The following is a 6142-nucleotide window of genomic DNA, read 5'->3' on the forward strand; positions in this document are numbered from 1 at the left end:
GTCTTAGTTCATTCCTGTGAGTGTGAATCTATTGTAAATAGGAACTTTTGAGGATATTATTTTTAGTTAAAATGTGGTCCCTCTAAATAAAGTTGGGCCATAATCTTATCACTGAAGCCTTTATGAAGAAAAAGTCATGTGGAGAAAAGGAAGCAAGAAGCTGGAAGTCAACAGAACTAGGAAGGGAAAGCAGAGGACAGCACCCTGTGATAGGAAAGCTAAGAAGCACCCGCCAAGGATCCCTGGCAGCCAGCACCAAAACACCACAGTCTTTCGGGAGAAAGCATCACCTTGTTGATGCCTTAACTCTGGCACTCTCTTAGCCTTAAAACCATGCGACAATAAATCTATGTTCCGAAGCCAACCCACTGTATGGTATTGGTCTTAGCTGCTAGGAAACAAAGGTAGTAAACAAAGTGTCATTAAGTAACATAGCACTAGCTAATAAGAAAGTTATTCCTTTTAAATTTTTCTTTTAGTTAATAGTATTATGTCAAGAATAAAGTCTCAGATTAGTGTCAGTGTGCATTTAATTCTTCTTTGATAATTGCCACTCATACTTCCTCCTTCCCTAGGTCACAATTAAGAATAGATAAGAAAATAAAGCTAGACTTTGTTTTCAGTGTATCAGTTTTTACTGTAACTTATTTAATATAAGTGATTCTGATTTTCCATTTGTAATAATTTATAGTTCCTTCATAAATAGTTTTTAATGAAAACCCTAAATCTATTTAAAGAAAATGCTAATTACAGGTGGTATGCATTTATGGCAAAATTTATTTAGATGTCATACAAGGCAAAAATTGGGGAAGTGATGCATAATCTCTAGTTTCTCTAAAGCAATTTACACAGCTCTGGAACAAAAACTAACAATGAAGGTGGTGGCCATGATAGGGAAACTTTGTCACATGAGATAACTATTCCAAAACTACTTTTAAAAGTGCTATATTTGAGGTACAAAAAGTAAAGACTACTAACTCTTGGCATACCCAGGAAAAATATCACCATGATACAAATATTGGGACTATAACCAGATTAAATTATAGCCTCTGCCCAATGGTGTTTAATATATAGTGTGGGAGATATATAAATAACCAGAATACAAGTTAGAAAGCAAAAAATGACCTAAAGAAGAAAAAACGAATGATATGGGAATTAATAGTTTTACAAAGTATTAATTACCACCATTATAGTAAATTTATTAATTACAGTTAATCATTTATCATGTGCATTTAGAACAATAATAAATAACCTTACTAATTCTAACATGGAGAGATATAAATGAGAACATATACCTCTTTGGATGGATATACAAAGAGATAAATATTTATACCTGCAAAGGTATGAGAGGCTCCTTTTTCTATAACTGAAAGAAAAATCTCAAGGGGTTTGGTAAACATGGCCTCCTAAGATGCCAACCATTTAAAAATAATCAAAGTCAAATTCCCTAGTAAACTTTGCACGTCTTTAAGACAGCACAAGGAAACGGACTTGGCCCAGTGGTTAGGGCGTCCGTCTACCACATGGGAGGTCCGTGGTTCAAGCCCCGGGCCTCCTTGACCCGTGTGGAGCTGGCCCATGCGCAGTGCTGATGCGCGCAAGGAGTGCCCTGCCACGCAGGGGTGTCCCCTGCGTAGGGGAGCCCCACGCGCAAGGAGTGCATCCGTAAGGAGAGCCGCCCAGCGTGAAAGAAAGTAAAGCATGCCCAGGAATGGCGCCGCCCACACTTCCCGTGCCACTGACGACAACAGAAGCAGACAAAGAAACAAGACGCAGCAAATAGACACAGAGAACAGACAACCAGGGGAGGGGGGGAATTAAATAAATAAATAAATCTTTAAAAAAAAAAAAAAAAGACAGCACAAGGTCAGTGCTTCGCTAGATAGGGCGCTGCCTGAGAAATTGTCCTCATGTAATATGCTTTAGGATAAACTTTTAACACTAAAGGGACTGGGTTTCCTCTTAAATTCTTTGTGACACTATCTGTTTATAGGGAGTATTAGAGTAAACTCACATGGCTCAAAAGTTTAGACTTTATGTGAGGCCACATGCCAGTCCCTCACTACCTTCCACAATCAGCCTTAAATACATGAACTTTAAAGGACTTTCTTATTAAGGAGAGCAAGAGCATGGGACCCAAGAACCCAGCCCCATGATCAAATTCAGGCTTTCCCATTTACTTAAGCAAGCTGATTTATTTCTCTGAGCCCCAATTTCTTAAACTGTGAACTGGAGGGACGAATAGTGTTTACTTCATTAGGTTATCTTCAGAAGCAAAATAAAGCAACAGAAATGCTCAGTGAGGCATTTGGTACACAATAGGCCCTCAGTTAGCAACTATCCATTTACTATGAAGCAAATGGTTCCCTCCTCTGGTCTTTTCCAGACAGGTAATGTGCTCTTTCTCTCTTACTGTTTTGAGCTGGTAACTACTCTAGTGCTTCAGACCAACTTCACACTTCACACATAAGCCTTTGAGCTGTTTCCTCGGCTTCCCCAACTTTCTCTCTCTCTCTCTGCTAGGCTACATTTTAAAACCAAATAGAAAAGCCTTCAGTGAATTTCTGCATTAAAACTCAAACACAAACTGTTTTATTTCTCCTGAGAGAAGTGATATTTTTATCATATCCCTTTTAGAGTAAGCAGTGAAACATCCCTCTCATTTGCCATTTTTTTTAGATTTATTTTTATTTATTTCTTTCCCCTTCCCAGCCCCACCCCCATGCCTACCCCCACCCCAGTTGTCTGTTCTCTGTGTCCATTTGCTGTGTGTTCTTCTGTGTCGGCTTCTATTCTTGTCATTGGCACCAGGAATCTGTGTCTTTTTGTTGCATCAACTTGCTGTGTCAGCTCTCTCTGTGTGCAGTGCCACTCCTGGGCAGGCTGAACTTTCTTTTGCACTGGGCAGCTCTCCTTAAGGGGTGCACTCCTTGTACGTGGGGCTCCCCTACACGGGGGACACCCCTGTGTGGCAGGGCACTTCTTTCGTGCATTAGCACTGTGCGTGGGCCAGCTTCACATGGGTCAAGGAGGCCTTGGGTTTGAACTGTGGACCTCCCATGTGGTAGGTGAATGCTCTAACCATTGAGCCAAGTCCATTTCCCTGCCATTCGTATATATATATATATATACTGGCTAAGGAGAACATTTAATAAAGTGGTTTTCTTAATCTTTTTATAGCCACTAACGAGCACTCTGACAATTTTTACGTTTTGTCTCTCACAAACATCATGTCAAACATTGTGTTAGACAAAATATAAATAAAACTTTTGAAATCATCTGGTACTATTTTTACGTACATTTTTCTTTATAGCCAAGTGTTAGGATAATGAGGATTTATAAACTCAGTGAGATAAAAGACGACAAGATCCTTAGACATACTTACTTGTGTATAAAACAAAACGTTTTTGACAGATGTTTTAATTCTTTGAAACATCTATTTGGAGGAAGAATTACCCCGAGATTTTGTATTTTCTCTTGAGTATATTGACTGACTGTGAAGCAGACCCCTATTGTACTGTTCCAAAGCCCTGCTAGCCTAGCCAAGGAGGGATGATCCAAGAGCCAAGCAGATTCCTAAAAGCCAATTGGTTGAGAGGGGGCTTAGATCCCATGGGAGAGATGGCTCAAATTGTCTTGCTTACCGTTGTATATACCCTTGGCTTTTTGGGGGATGGGCATTGCCTATTATCATCCTTTTGCTAGTTATCCTGGGTGAGTCCAATGAACTGGAGAGGAGATATTATGACTCTGCTGAGATTCAGGGCTCAACTAGCATATGAACAGACCAAAGATTTAAGTCTTTGGGACATATATTTAATGAGCATAGTGCTAACTGTAGGTTCAAATAAAAGCAGAAAGTCATGTGTAGGGAAATTATAAATGAATCTAACTTTGTTACATTAAGGAGCATATATTCCAAAGTAAGGCCCACAGACAGGGTGCTGAATTCCTGAAATTGTCTGCCCTGCCTATAGTGTCTGTATTTCTCTGGAGTCCTCAGGAGCCCCACTGTTTTGACACCCTTTACTGTGGCAGTCAATGAGATCCTGCTGAGATGTGAATAAGCATAACCTCTGGAATGACCTCCCAACTCACTTTGAAATCTCTTAGCCTTAAAAACTCATTTGTTTTTACCATTTCCCCCTTTTGGTCAAGGTCTTTTTCCAAATGTATCACTTGAGGAATGCAACTATTGACTAAAGTAGACTTCTTATTACTCTAATATAGGCTCATTATTATTCTAGCAACAGAAGAACTTTTATCATTGGTATAAAAGCAGTGGCCACCAGAGATTATGAAGGGAGCAAGAAGGAAGAATAGGTGTAACATGGGGCATTTTGGTGACATTTGAATGTCCTGCATGACATTGCAATAATGGATACAAGCCATTATACACTTTGTCAAGACCTTTAAAATTTTGTGGGGGAAAAGTGTAAACTATAGTCCATGGTTAGCAGGAATGCTTCAATATATGTTCATCAATTAGAGCAAATGTACCACATTAATGAAAGATGTTGATAATGGGAGAAACTGTGGAAGAGGGAGGGGGTGAGGTATATAGGAATCCCCTATATTTTCTTTCTGTTTTTTTCTAAGATTAATTTAATTTAATTTATTTATTTCTCCTCCCCTCCCACTCATTGCTTGCACTTGCTATCTGCTCTATGTGTGTGTAGGTTGTGTGATCATCTTCTTTTTAGGAGGCACCAGGAACCAAACCCCTGACCTCCTGTGTGGGAGGGAGGTGCCCAATGTCTTGAGCTACCTCTGTACCTGCTTGTTGTGTCTCTCATTGTGTTTCTTTGCTGTGTCTCTTTGTTGTGTCATCTTGTTGCATTACCTTATTGCATCAGCTCACCCACACCAGCTCACTGTCTTGCTCATCTTCTTTAGGAGGCACCAGAAACCAAATCCAGGACCTCCCATGTGGTACGCGGGTACCCAACTGCTTAAGCCACATCTGCTTCCCTCCTCTATATTTTCAATGTAACATTTATGTCATCTAAAGCTTATTTAAAGATTTTTAAAAAGATTTTTTAAAAACACACATTTGGAACTGAGGAACCGCACAACTCTTAGTTCTAAGTCCCTGGAACTACCCTGGTTTTTATTCTTCAATGACCTGTTTTTACAAACTTTTGGATTCTCAATGTATCTGAGAATTCTTATATAAACTTTCTCTTTTTGCTTCAGCAAGCACAAATGGATACATTATATATAGCTAAAATAATCCTAATATTTGATTTAATTTAAAAATATTAACATTGCCATCTCTATTATATTTTCGTGTGTCTCTAAGCATATTAAACACATTAGAAAGGTTGTAAATTTTCTCTTCATTATAAAACATACTACTTAATTCAACAACCAACAGGTCTTTAAAAATATCAGTAACTAAATTTGTTCTCATTCAGTGAATTTAAATTTCTCAAATATAATGAGGTATTAAAAAGCAAAAGAGGAGTTTTGATGCTGGAGCCCCAGGAAGTTAATACACAGGAGAAGAACACAGAAGAATAGAGATAGCTCCACAGACACAGCAGAGGCCCCAGGAAGAGAGAGAGCCTGAAAGTCTACAGCTGACTTGTCGAGAAAATAGAGCAGCTGAGCCCAGAAAGAATCGAGCCCCAGGGAGAGACAAAGCCTTATCCCAGCCTACAGTTGAGATCAGTAGGAGCTGGGACCAAGGAGACTTAGGAGGAAGAGGAAGGCTGAGCCCTCAAACAGATCGGCAGCCATCTTGCTCCAACACATGACAGCAGGCTTTGCGTCCCTGTGAAGCAGCTCAGCAGGCTGTGGATGCAGATGTACATGCTGTGGGTGTGAGCTGCTGGTCATAAAACCCTTGTTCCTGAGCTCATCAAAGAACTTAGCTCCTTTGGATGCCCAGATATTCTTGTCATGTGGAGGGGTGATAACCACCAAGAGATTATGAATTTCTGTTTGAAGTTGGTATTTGCAATGTATTTGGTCCTGGGACTTGAATTCCAAACACTGCCTTTCAAGTGACTGACGATATTGAGAAATATTTGGAAAAGAATCAGCAATCTATATAATAACCCATATGGTTTTTGTTTTGTTCTAACATATTCTTTCAATTCCAGTCAAAGAAGAGGGAAAGGCCATCTTCAATTTAACA

This window comes from Dasypus novemcinctus, chromosome 1 (assembly GCF_030445035.2).
Source record: "Dasypus novemcinctus isolate mDasNov1 chromosome 1, mDasNov1.1.hap2, whole genome shotgun sequence".
Lineage (NCBI taxonomy): Eukaryota > Metazoa > Chordata > Mammalia > Cingulata > Dasypodidae > Dasypus > Dasypus novemcinctus.